Raw genomic sequence first — 14,654 nt, 5'->3', positions numbered from 1 at the left:
AGCTGAAACAATTTGTATTAAAATGAAGCTTGCCGGGTATATGGCGATTTCCAAGCTAAAAGTTATCAAAAACCTGCGCGTCGTATGCCAAGGGAAAATATCTATAAAGTGACCGACGTCCCTTTGAAAAAAAAAATCTTGAGAGAATATTAAACGCGCCTTTTGTTTTTTTTTTATATTTTTCAATTTTTCCTTAAAAAAAGATCCGATTTTCTAATTTATAATCGATTTAGCAGAATTTCTATTTAGAAATTTCATTTATTTCTCGAATTATTTATAATTTATAACTATTGAAATAGACTAAATTAACTAAATTTGAATTAGAATTCGTTTACTAATTCAAATTAGTATAAATTTTCACTATATTACTAGTAATTTTTGTTTACGAAAGTTTAGGTGAAAAAAATAATTAAAAGTTAGTAGAATTTCCATTTAGCGAAATTTTTAAATACTTGCAAAATAGTTGTTATTTTCATTTAATGCAAATTTAATAGTTTTTTGTTGTTGTTTTATTTCAAAAGTGGAAACAGTTTTTTTAATGGGAAATTTTTTTTTTTTTTTTTTAAATACGATAAATATAAAAATTAAAATACTGGATTGTAAAAAATAATTGTAAATATTTTTATATTATAAATGTAAGAAGAGAGTCTTTTGTGTTGATGCGATGGAGGAGGATATATATATAAGCTTTTTGATAAACACCCACTCTTGGTATATATATATATATCTATAGCTTGTCTGGATTCTTCCCCATTTGCCCTCAGGTCTCTTTTCTGCACAGCCTCTCTGCAGCCTCATCAGGCTGATAACCTACGCGTGTGTCGCCCACTCACAGTGATTGCTGCCCTCCGTACATTCTCGTGCCACCCTCCATTACAGGACCGTCTTCTTCTGGTCTCGATAACCATTTTATAAAAGAAAAAAGAAACAAATTTCGCCATTTTCTTACCAAAAAAGAAAATATATTTTTTTTAAAACGCGTGAATATTCTATAAAAAAAATATTATAGTTCGAAAATTAAGTGTTTTTTTTATAAATTAATTAATAAAATCGAATTTCTATTTAATTGAATTTTTATAATGTTGACAAATTTATATTTAATTGAATTTTCATAATAAAATATTATTTTATTATAAACGATTTTTTTTTTTAATCGAATTTTTATTTAGTAGAATTATTATTTATTTCTATATTTTTAATCGAATTTTATAGAAATTACAATTTATACATATATTGAACTGAAGTTTTATCCTCAAAAAATAATTATTTAGCCAAATCTTTATTTAACAGAATTTCTATTTAATGGAATTTTATCAAGTTGACTTTATATTTAATTGAATTATTTTCATAACAATACAATTTTTATTATAAACGAATTCTTCTTTTAACCGAATTCTTAGTTGATTAAAGTTTTTTATTTAATCGAATTTTCTATAAAGTCCATTTTCTACATTGAATCAATTTTTTATGCCAAAAAAAAATTATTATTTAGCAAAATTCTTATTAAAATAGAATTTCTATATGAAAAAATTTGTATTTAATTGAATTTTGCATTTAATTAACTTTTTATTTGTTATTTCATTTAATTGTATTTTTATTAAAATTGAATTCACATTTGATTTTATTTTATTTGACCGAATATACACATTTAGCAGAATTTATAATTACACGGGAACTTTCATTTAATTGAATTTTCTTTAAATAGAATTATTATTTTTTATGAAATTTTCATTTGATAGAATTTTCTCTTGTTGAATAAAAATTCGATACAAGTGATTTTTTTTTGTTTTAGTTTAAAAATTCGAATAACTAGAAACTATATATGTGAAAAAAAATTGATTATAAAAATTCTTTTAATTTAAAATTATATTGAATTTATGCAGATTCATTTCATTAATTTCTTGGCTTAATTATAATTTATTTGAAAATTAAAAATTACAATTTTGTATTTTTAATATAATTTACAATTTTAAAAATTTAATTAATTTAATTGAAAATTAAAAAATTATACGATTTCGTACCTATAATAATAATAATTTTATATTTTCCCAATTAATAATTTCCAATTTTTCACTGATTAGAAAAATTCTATTTAATCAAAATTTAATATGAACTACTAAAAAAAATAGTATATTTAAGAAAATGCATTTACTCAATATTTTCTTGATCCAAGAAAATTTTACTAGTTTGAAATAAATTTTTTTTGAATCAATAAAATTAGTGGATGAAAATAAATAAATATTTTATTGAATAAATGGATACCTTTTTTCTCAGTGTAGAAAATATGACATTAAAACAATACTATAAAGTATATACGTAAGTTTATGATAAAAGATTTTTTAAAGAAATTTTTTTTAGAATGAAAAATTCTATAATTTTTTTTTTACCTGTAAAATATTTTTTCTAATTTTTAATAAATTATAAAAAACAATATTTCTTTAGGTAAACAATTTTCTAATTTTCCACGTTAAATAAAAAATTAATTTCTAATCGTTGATTATAAACGTTGCGTATATTTTAGCATCGTGACAAAAAAAATTTGGTTAAAAAAAATTTCATAATTTGTAATAAAAAATATTCGTTTAAATAGAATGCCAAATAAAAAAAAAAAAATTGTTAATTTAAAAATAAAAAAATATATTTCTTAAGTATAATTTACTCTTTTTGACATAGTAGAATTGTTTCTTGTTTATAGAAAAAAAAGGTATAATTTTGTAAATATCGAGAGTAAAATGGAGCACTTTGTAATATTTGACTAAAAAAAAAATATATATATTTTCAGATTCAAATTGTGGAGCAATTTCTCGACGGTAACGTGAGGAAGATTTGAAGTATATTCTCATCGAAGATCGAAAAGTCAACTCTCTTACTCACCGCTGCGTACATATATAAAAACCCAATATCGTGACTTGCATCTGCAGCTAAAATCAGTTTCGCCTGTTTCGTAAGTGGAATCTTGATAAGGATTTTAAAATTGAGTTTAAGATTGTTTGATTTTTGTCTCAACGAGTGTAACGATGGAAGGAGACATTGTGTATCTACAATGGTATGCGGGATTCAACGTGGGTGGCAATAATAGCTCTTCAAACTGACCAGATTCTGGTATGGCATAGAGGGGGTGAGGGGAGGGGAGGGTTATACTGTCAGCCCGCAGAGTTTGATTGATCACACACATATACCAATTTGACCTCAAATCATCATCCATTTATTGACTATATGTATATATATGTATATAGATATTGTATATACATATACAAATGCAGAAATATTGTCCTAAACGATGATCCGACAGGGGCCATTTCATATTTTTTTTTCTCAAATCGCGATCACAATCGAAGAAAAAATCCGTTAGTTCCATACTCTCTGATGAGAAAATGAGAAAAACAAAAAAATTATAAATCATCTTTTTTTGATTCTTCAAGGCTCTGTGATTTAACGAAATTTTAATTTTTAAATTTTAATTCAAAGAAATTTTCTGGAATTTAATTTGAAATTTGAATTAAAAATTTTTAAATTAAAAAAGGCGAAAAGTTTTGGAAAAAATGGGACTTTTATTTTGTAATATTTTTAAATAAAATAAAGTCGTTCTATTGTTTTTCGAAATTTAATGCCAAATATTTTTTTGGAAATAAAATATTTAAATCAAAAAAGGCAAAATGTTTCGAAAAAAACAAGAAATGGTGATACTTTTATTTCTTAAATAAAATAAAATATCGCCAGTTCTATCGTTTTTCGAAATTTTGATTCAAAAATTTATTTCAATTAGAAAATTAAAGTACCAGTGGAATTTTCGTTTTTTTCTGATGTTAATTTATTTTTCGACATTATTGAGAGTAGAAAATTATTCTTAAAAATTTGAAAACAAATATTTTATTAGTTAACAAATTTTTATATAATTCTAGAAAAAATTTGAATTGATTAAAATTTTAGTGATATCTCCCCTTAAAATTCAAAAAAAGGTAAATTTCGAAAAAATGGGAATTGTATTTTTTTTTGGAAACTAATATCTTATCTTTTTGATTTGTTAAAATTTGTGTGTGTGTTTGAATTTTGTAAATTTTTTTTTGCAACCGGAATGGAAAGGGATTATCAGAAAATAAAAAGGAAATTTCCATATATGCGGTATATAAGACCCATTTCGCAAGGAAATAAGGAGATTCCTGAGGGAACGTGAATTTCATATCCCATAAAGAGAACCGAATGCTAAAGGCACTACCTCCGTCGCTCTTTTTTTTTTTCTTTTTGGTCTATATAGAGTTGACAAAATGTAACAAGAAGCAGCTAAAAAGAAGCTTCCGTTGCTACATATAAACATTTTACGATCTTATAAACGAAGTTAAACAATATTTCTTTGGTAAAAAAGAAAAACTGACATTTTCTATTCGGAAAAAAATAGACTTTAAATAATTATCGTTCGTGAAAAATTTTTTTTAAAAAAATCCTACAAAATCGTTATTTAAAAAAACGATAAATAAATAAAAAGTAAAATAATAATAGATTTAAAAGTAAAAAATTATAATTGTGAATTAAAATTAATTAATTTATTTTACATTCTTTATTTTACTATTTATTTATTATTTTAATAATAAATTAAATATTATATATATTTAATTAATATGTATTAAATTTGTAAAGAACTGTATTTTCGTTCATTTATCTTTTTCTACAAGAGTAATTTTTTTTCAAACTGAATTTTTTTTTTTATTACAATCAATGTTTATTTCTTTTTATCTTGTTTTTTTTTCTGTGTTCGTGTTTTTACATCATGTAAATTTTGACATTAATAGATTAATTTCGAATATATCGGATCGAGAAATCGCAATTTCGTTATGTTAGCAGATTCATAAATCCTTTTTAGACGAGACTTTCTAAGAATGTCGCGCGCTTGTAAAAAGATATTTTAACTAAATGTCAGTTTTGCATCGCGCACACAAGAATGTAATTAATTGTCCTCGCATTCTTTAAATTTCTCTTTTTTATTTATATATATATGGAAGCCATTATATTTCAGCTACTGTTAATTAATTAAATTTTTCTCTAATTCTTTTTTCAACTTTAAAAAAAAATGATGTGATCTTTAGAAAAAAAAAAATCAAAAATTAAAGAGACGGTCCAGTGAAATTTTAATCGTTCAATATTTACATTTTTTTGTCACATTAGAATCTAAAATTATTTACATTTAAGTAAATAAATATTTTTTTTGAAATTTTAGAAATTTTATTAGAAAAAATTAAAATTAAAAAAAAATATTTATAAATAATTATTCCTAATATATAATATATTTATAAATATTTTAATGACTATTTAGAATTATGAAAAAAGTGTAAAAAAAATTTTCAATAAAAATAATTAATTTGGAAAAAAAAATACCTGAATGAAAATGGAGTTAAAAAAAGAAAATAAAATCAGTTTGTTATTTTTTTTTTCTTTAATTAACGGAAGTAGTGCTATTAAAGATGTTTTTTGGGAACGAGAATCTAATCGAATTGATCTGGCTGCCGACACTGTTAACCGGCTTGTTTTTTCGATAAGACTGAGCACAAGTGGCACGTGTCGTCTCTTACCCCTGGCAACATTAGTATCTATTAAGATACCGCGCCACTCTTTTGATCCACACATACTACCGATTTTTGCCTCTTCTTTTTTTTTTTTTTTTTTTTAAGATCTGAACGTTTTACATTTTTACAAATTCCTCTTCTTTGACTTTTCAAAGGCCTTTAATAATGTTACGTTTTCTTCTCCAATTTCCTCTCGTTGCCATTTTGCATCTTGTATTTATTTAGTTCAAAAAGATATATATAATCCACTGGGATAACATTTTCCACATATTTATATATAATTTATATTCTTCGGTTTATCTCGATGTCCTTTTTTGGAATTTAGATATTTTTTTTTTTTACGATTACTGTCGTAGGAGAAATCAAGATAATTATATGTCATGAGTTTATCGTTAGATTTTCCACTGATTATCCTGAAATCAAAATATTTATATTAGAGGGCGCATAAAAATTAATTGATTGGAATTTTTAACAAAAATTTTATTACATCATTATTAGAATTTTCTTTCAGCTAAATTTTTTTAGTCGAATTTCTATTTAAAGGAATTCTCAATTAAATTTTTATAGAATCGTATTTTTTATGACTCTTTTTGGTTAAATTTTCATTTATTATCATTTTTTATTTAATTAAATTTTTATTTAATTTTGATTAAATTGAATTTTTATTTAATTTTGATTAAATTGAATTTTTATTAAACTCAATTTTTATTTTAAAGAATATTAATAATTTATCCAAATTTTTGTTTAAGAGAATTTTAATATTTTTCAATACGAATTTGTACAATTTATAAATGAAATTCAAATAGTCTTTTTGCACCTTTAAAAAAGTTCACTTTGATAAATCAAAATAACTAAATTTTTTTTTTTTTTTTTTTTTTTTGATAAATTAAAGTATGTATTTTGTCAATGATGCTTCCTTTTTTTAAAATTTAAGACACACGTCTATCGTTCTGTCTTCTTTTTTTGAGTTCGTAAAAGCTTCTTTTCTATTCCACTTTGTTGGGTTATATTTTCCACAGAATAAAACACTATAAATTGGTTAAATAAATATGTAAGATTTATTTAAATATAAAAGTATTCGTGACAATTTGTACACAGATTTAAACAAGAAACTTTAGTAACGCAGTTACTCAGCTGAAGGTTTCTTAAAGACTAAATTACAAATCATACCTGGATCTTGAGGGTGGCAAGAGTAATAAAAATACGGTTCCTCAGCTACAACATTGCTAATAGGTAACCAGTGAAAATGAAGGAGAACACAATATTCAAAATACATAGAAATATTATTTTCAACACTCCCACTTATTTTTAATGACCTGATATACGTAATTGTGTTCTTAAGAAACAAAATTGCTGTTTTGCTATTGGTTTAGTAAATATGTCAGCTAGTTGATCTTTCGATTGAACATATTCAATTTCAATTTGTTTCTTATCAATCATATCGCGTATGAAATGAAAACGTACATCAATGTGTTTTGTTCGTTTATGATGTTCGGAATTCGCCGACAATTTTATAGCTGCTTGATTGTCAACAAGAATTTTTACTGTTTCACATTTTACATTTAATTCGTTTAAAAAACAACGCAACCAAACTGCTTCTTTTGAACCATAACATAAGGCTACATACTCAGATTCTGCCGTAGACAAAGAAACTATACTTTGACGCTTACTAGACCACGATACAGGTGCTCCATTCAACATAAAAACAAAGCCACTTCTTGATTTTCGTGTATCAAGGCACCCAGCATAGTCAGAATCAGTATAACCAATTAACGAACCTAAGCTCCCACTGTTTCCAAATATTATACCATAGTTTATTGTTCCTTTCAAGTAACGCAAAATTTTCTTTATAAATTCCCAATGTTGTTTACCGTAACAATCAAGAAATTGGCTGGCATAATTAACAGCAAATTCAATGTCAGGTCGACTAAGTCTAGCTGCAAATAAAAGAGACCCTATTACTTCGCGGTAAGGAATAATCGCAAATTCAGTGTCGTCTTTATTTATGGTCGGTTTACAAAGGTATAAACCCGGCTCAGCAGGTATACTACTACATTTTGCATCCTTCATATTAAACTTCTCTAAAATTTTTCTAATATAACCTTTTTGAGTAATTTTCAAAGACTTATTTTTACGATCTCGCTCTATTTCTAAGCCTACAAAATCACACGCATCATCAACAGTAATTTTGAAATAATTTTTCAAAACGTTAAGCACTTCATTTATTGCACACATGTTTTCACATATTAAAAGGCCATCATCCACATAAAGAGCTAAATACACGGTGAATCCTTCTACTTTTCCTACAAAAACACACTTATCACTTTCAATATTGTTGAAGTCAAATCTTTGGAGAAAATTAACAAACTTTTTATTCCAACATCTTGGAGATTGCTTTAAACCATATAAGCTTCGTTGGAGTTTGTAAACAGAATCACTATCATCTTCTTTGATGTATCCAGGAGGCTGTTGTAGATAAATTTCTTCTTCGAGTTCACCATACAGGAAGGCTGTCTTAACGTCAAATTTCTTTATTTCATAATCTCGATCTGCTGCAATTGCTAAAAGTATTCTTATGGATTCATATCTGACTACCGGTGAAAACGTTTCAAAGTAATCAATGCCTTCACGTTGAGAAAAACCTTTTGCTACCAACCTGGCTTTGTATCTCTTGATATTTCCATAAGAATCCGTTTTTGTAGCGTAAACCCACTTGCAACCAATTGCACGTTTACCTCGTGGAAGTTCAGTCAACACCCATGTCTTATTTTCTTCAAGTGCTTGAATTTCCTCATCCATTGCTGTCTTCCAATTTAGTACATTATCACTTGCAATAGCTTCATGATAAGACATAGGAATTGTATCGGCGAAATAAGCAACTGGTACTCCATATCGATCTGGTGCTTGTATTTGACTTCGATCTCGTAATTGTCTTCTGTGATGCTCTCCATTTTCTTCCACAGGTGCTTCTGCATTAATTTGTTGCAAAGGATCTTCATTGATAGGAACATTTTCAATATCTTCTGATTGTTGATCAATATTAAAATCAATATCCATTTCAAAAGTTTTATTTTTATCGGAATTTTCAGAATAAATATTATTTTCATTAAAGTCTACATCGCTGCTAATATAAACTTTATGATTCTCATTATCCCACAGTCTATAGTTCGAGGACTCTCCATCATAACCTACGAAAATAACCTTTTTGCTCTTTGTGTCAAATTTTCTTCTATTTTCCTTTGGTACATTCAAATAAGCGTCAGCTCCAAACACTTTTAAGTGTTTTACCTGTGGTTTATGGCCAAACCATTCTTCATAGGGAGTATTCGATCTTCCTTGTTGTAAAATTCTATTTTGGATGTAGCATGCAGTATTAATTGCCTCAGGCCAAAGTTTACTATCAACCTTTTTTCCTAATAGCATAGTTCTGGCACTTTCCACAATCGTCCTAATCTCACGTTCAGCTCGACCATTTTGTTCGTGTACATAAGGCGATGACAATTCGTGTACAATACCATTTTCTTTCAGGTATGCAGTAAATTCACCCGAAATATATTCTCTTCCATTATCTGAGCGAAATATTTTTATTTTTTGTCCTAACTGTGTTGAAACAGATGCTTCAAACTCTCGAAATTTCTCAAAAACTTCAGATTTATGTCGCAAAAAATAAACCTTTCTAAAACTTGTGCATTCATCCTTAAAAAGTACAAAATATTTTGAACCGCGTGGAGACTCTACGTTTATTGGCCCACAAACGTCGCTATGAATCTTTTCACCAGGTTTATACCTTTTTCCATTATTCGAAACATAATGAGATTTACGCGATTGTTTGCCCATAACACATGTTTCACAGAAAAAATCTAATTTAGCACTTTTTGAATTACATATGTTAAAATTCTCACAAGTATTCTTTACTGCGCGAATATTAACATGACCCATTCGTTCGTGCCAAAGCTTCAATTTAATTGCTTCTGATTCTAATTTAACAATATTACATTCAATAGGCAATTTAACGTTAAATAACATTCTATACAAAGTTTTATATTTAACACCAATGGATGATATCTCACCATTCGCATCGCGTATTTCGCATTTTTCCCTATAGGCGTGAAAGGAAAAATTATTATTGCTTATTGTACCAATCGAAAATAGGTTACGCTTTAAACCCGGAACTAACAGTACATTTTTGAGTTCTCTTGTTTGTAACATACCATTTATTTCCTCTTCAATGATGATTGTGCCCTTACCAGTTGCTGATAAAATCTTGTCGTCGGCTACTTTAACAAAATGATCTTCAATGGTTTCGTCGATTGATGTAAAGAAATCACTCCTAAAAGTCATGTGCATACTAGCTCCAGAATCAGCAATCCACACATCTCTGTCTTCATCACTTGTGTTCGAATAAAGAGCAATAATGTCACAAATATATGCTGTTGCTGTCTTAGTCACTTTTTCACTGCTTTTATCAGAACTATTGTTGTCATTTTTTTTCGGACACTCGCGCACCCAGTGACCAATTTCCTTACACAACATACACTTTGTTCGTTTTTTCAATTCCTCAATCTTCACCTTTTTTTTCTTTTTATTATTTAAGGACGTTTTTTGAACTTGAAGCGCGAGCACTGACACATTATCGTTTATTTCAGAATTTCGCTTGTCTTCTTTAATCAATCTAGCTATAAGATTAGATTTCTTCTTTTCCGTTTCGGAAGTACAGTCCCATGCGATCCGGAAGAGCGAAAAACTGTTTGGTAAGCTGCTAATAATTTTAGAAATTATTGCTGTTTCTGAGACTGTTTCTCCAGCATCACTTAATCTTTTACATATGGTTTCCAATCTTTCAATTTGGATAGCCATATTTTCTCCTTCAGTCATTTTAAAGGAATAAAATTGTTCCCATGCATTTTGCTTAGCATCTACACTGCTATCGCCATACAAATCTTTCAATTTCGTCCACATTTCATCAGGTTTGGTGCAATTAATTAAATGTGGATGCAATTTCTTTTCTATTGAAGAAATTAAAATCACAGCTGCTTGTGACGATTTCTTCATCCACTTTTTCCAGTCCTCTAAAGCGTTTGCCTTATTTGGTTCATCTTCTGTGCCATTTACAAAACCTGTGAGTTCTTTTGCTTGTAAAAGAAAAGTAACTCCAAACTTCCACATGGAGTAATTCGTCCCATCAAGTTTTGTAAAATCTAAAATTTCCTTATCAGACATGATTTTGAGAAATTTGCTATTCAGACACTTCACCAATTAAACAAAAAAAACACTTCACTTTTAGTACACGCTGATTGTCAAGCTTGAAACACTTTTCACAAATTTATAGTCTGGCGCAGTGGAAGCGTGCTGGGCCCATAACCTGTTGGGTTATATTTTCCACAGAATAAAACACTATAAATTGGTTAAATAAATATGTAAGATTTATTTAAATATAAAAGTATTCGTGACAATTTGTACACAGATTTAAACAAGAAACTTTAGTAACGCAGTTACTCAGCTGAAGGTTTCTTAAAGACTAAATTACAAATCATACCTGGATCTTGAGGGTGGCAAGAGTAATAAAAATACGGTTCCTCAGCTACAACATTGCTAATAGGTAACCAGTGAAAATGAAGGAGAACACAATATTCAAAATACATAGAAATATTATTTTCAACACACTTATTTTGAAATCATAGAAAAAAAAATATGACTTTTTTTCTTTTTCTCTCTCCCCCACCTAAATATTGTGAAAACGCGCTTCTGGCTGTAAAAATGCTTCGCGGCATCTTTTATGCAGCATCGCTTATCTTTTTTGAGAAAAGTCACGTTGACGTTACCCTGGTATATATATAAGTATTATTATATATATATCTTTGAAAATATATTATTTTTCTCTCTTCTTTTTTTTTTATTTCTTTTACGACGATTTAAATTCGCGAGATATTTAAATTTTTCAAAAATCATCCCTGAGATTATAAAATTATTTTAAAAATATTTTTCCTTTTTGTTTTTTGCTTGACACGGGGAAAATTATTTTTCTTCTATTTTCTATAGAAAAAGAGAAAATTGTATTTTATTGTTAAAAAAAATAAATTATACTTTTTTTTGTACAAAATTTATTCTGAATTACAGTTAAAAACTAATTTGAATTAGTGACTGAGTATTTAAAAAAATGAATTTGTAAAATTTAAGTATAATTTAAAAAGAAAAAGTCAGTTACCATTTCAAAAAAGTATTTTTAATTCAGATTAGTGAAAAAATTTCACAGTTTTTGTAGATTTTAATTGTAAACTAGCAAAATTAAACGCGCGCAACCGCGCTAAATTGAGTATTTAATTGTTTGTTAAAAAGAAATTAAATATTAATATTATTAATAATAATTTAATTTATTAGAATATTATTATATATTAAATGATAATAATGAAAATTATATGTTTACAGGCCTCGGATTATACGACTTTTTCGGACTTTTTTTCAAAAATACGACTTTTATCGACTTATTTTAATAAAATGCGACATTTTTTTTTTTTTACATTTGAAAAGAAAATGTAAATAAAATACATTTTTTTAGTATAAAATTTATATCTTCTTCAGATCTTCTTCAATTCAATTATTTAACAAATTTTGAACTAAAATGATTCTTCACTAAATTAATTATTTTTAATAATTTTAATGAAATACAACACAAATTCAATTATATCAAAATTATTTTTCAATTAAAATTTTTATGAAATTTAACAATTGTTTATAATTTAAAAAAAAATATCACAAAAAAATTGAATTATTTTTTAAAAATTTCAATTCAAAATAAACATTATTACCCGAAATTTTAATTCAAAATTAATTAAAAATCCAATAATTATCCAAAATTTTCAATTTAAAATTTAATTATTTCCCAAAATTTTCAATTCGAAATGAATTGAAATTCAATTATTTTCCAAATTTAAAATCAAATAAAATTGAATTATTCTCAAAAATTTGAATTCAAAATTAATTGAATTTTCAATAATTTGAATTTAAAAGCATCTAAAATTTAATTATTTCTAAAATTTTCCATCGAACATTTTTTTTTGAAATTTAATAATTTCAATTACAACTCTAAGGAAATTTAATTATTTTTAACTATTTTAATAATATTCTTTGAAATTTCAACTATCTGAAACCATTTTTCAATTAAAAATGATTTTCAAATTATTGTATTTTATCCGCATTTTCTAATAAATTTTTAGTGAAATGATCTAAAATTTTACTTACAAAACACTTAAAGTTTCAATTAATTTAAAAAATCTCAATTTTAAATCTTTGAAAATTCAATTATTTTCAAAAATTTTAATCCAAAATTAACAAAAATTCAATTATTTTCCAAAATTGAAAAATCAATTATTTTCAAAATTTTCAATTCAAAATAAACTAAAATTCAATTATTTTCAAAATTTTCAATTCAAAGTCAACTAAAATTCAATTATTTTCAAAAATTTCAATTCACAATAACCAACAATTCAATTATTTTTCCAAATTTCACTGAAATTTAATTATTTTCAAAATTTTCAATCCTAAATCAACTAAAATTCAATTGTTTAAAAAATTTTCAATTTCAATTTAATTAGTTTCATAAATTTCAATTCAAAATCAACTAAAATTCAATTGTTTTCCAAGTATTCAATTCAAAATAAACTAAAATTCAATTATTTTCCAAGTATTCAATTCAAAATAAACTAAAATTTAATTATTTTCTTAAAATTGTGGTTTTAAAATCAACTAATATTCAATTATTTTTAAAATTTTAATTAAAATTCAATTATTTCCCAAAAATTTTCAATTTAAAATCAAATAAAATTTCATTATTCTCAAAAATTTGAATTCAAAATTAATTGAATTTTCAATAATTTGAATTTAAAAGTATCTAAAATTTAATTATTTCTTAAATTTTTCCATCGAAAATTTTTTTTTTGAAATTTAATAATTTCAATTATATCTCTAAGGAAATTTAATTATTTTTAACTATTTTAATAATATTCTTTGAAATTTCAACTATCTGAAACCACATTTTTCAATTAAAAATGATTTTCAAATTATTGTATTTTATCCGCATTTTCTAATAAATTTTTAGTGAAATCATCTAAAATTTTAATTACAAAACACTTAAAGTTTCAATTAATTTAAAAAATCTCAATTTTAAATCTTTGAAAATTCAATTAAATTTAAAAAATGTTTTCCAAAAATTGTTTGATAAATTATTTTTAGTTCTGTAAAATTTAATAATTGTTTGAAAATTAACAATATCTTTTGAAATTTAATTATTTCTAAAAATTTCAACTTTAACCCTTCGAAAAGGATTATTATTAAAAAAAATTGTTTATTTAAATATCTATAAAATATTTTTGTTAAAATGAAAAACAAATTCACTTGTTTTGGAATATAAATCGACTGAAACGACTTTTTTGTGTCTTTAAGTTGATTCGAGGCCTGTGTTTTTATAAATAATGTTTAATAGGTATTCGTTGGCCCCTGGTACCTTAACAATTAATTTTTAAAAATTAATTTTTTTCAAATTACTATCTTGTACGAAATTTCCTGGTGCATCTTTTTTCTCATCATAAATTTATTGTATTTGTATAGAATTTTTGAATGAATATACAACTTTAAAAAAAATTTCGTTGGTAAACGTTGTGTACATCAGCTTCGTGAATTGAATTTTCGAATTTGGAATTTTAAAGAAACTTATTCCGAAATTTGGAAACACAATTATACAACTTTGGCAAAAATGAGAAAAAAAATTGTCAAAATTTGACACATCATAAGATTACTATTCAATAAAAAACACGTGAAATCAGAAAAGGCCAACTTCAAGTTAGGACAGAAGGACAGACCAAGCATTTTATTATTATATAATAATTTCTCTATTCGATCGATTTTAATTCGAATTTTTCTAAAAAGAAATTAAATAATAATAAAAAAATACTAAATAAAATTGATCATGAGACGGTAAAATTTTTTTTTGGTAAATCATACATTAATGATTAATCAGAAAATTCTCTTTCGATATATAGAATCGAATTCTGTCGGTTCTTTTTATATTCGAGATGTTTTGTGATCGACGCGTCTATATCG

At 25.3% G+C, this 14,654-nt stretch overlaps 1 protein-coding gene across 1 annotated transcript in view; it reads left to right on the top strand.

Moving 5' to 3' along the window:
- Positions 1-14,654, top strand: part of LOC127285238 (uncharacterized) — an 87,004-nt gene that overhangs the window by 62,811 nt on the left and 9,539 nt on the right. The window contains exon 13 of the transcript XR_007843574.1: positions 2,783-2,944. The gene's annotated coding sequence lies outside the window, so the exon portion shown is untranslated. The remainder of the gene's footprint in view (positions 1-2,782; positions 2,945-14,654) is intronic.

Source organism: Leptopilina boulardi, unplaced genomic scaffold (genome assembly GCF_019393585.1).
Source record: "Leptopilina boulardi isolate dan_hultmark-lab unplaced genomic scaffold, ZJU_Lbou_2.1 LbouV2_330, whole genome shotgun sequence".
NCBI classification, from domain to species: Eukaryota; Metazoa; Arthropoda; class Insecta; order Hymenoptera; family Figitidae; genus Leptopilina; species Leptopilina boulardi.
The sequence above is the reverse complement of the archived record's forward strand: the minus strand, read 5'-3'. Positions and strand labels throughout refer to the sequence as shown.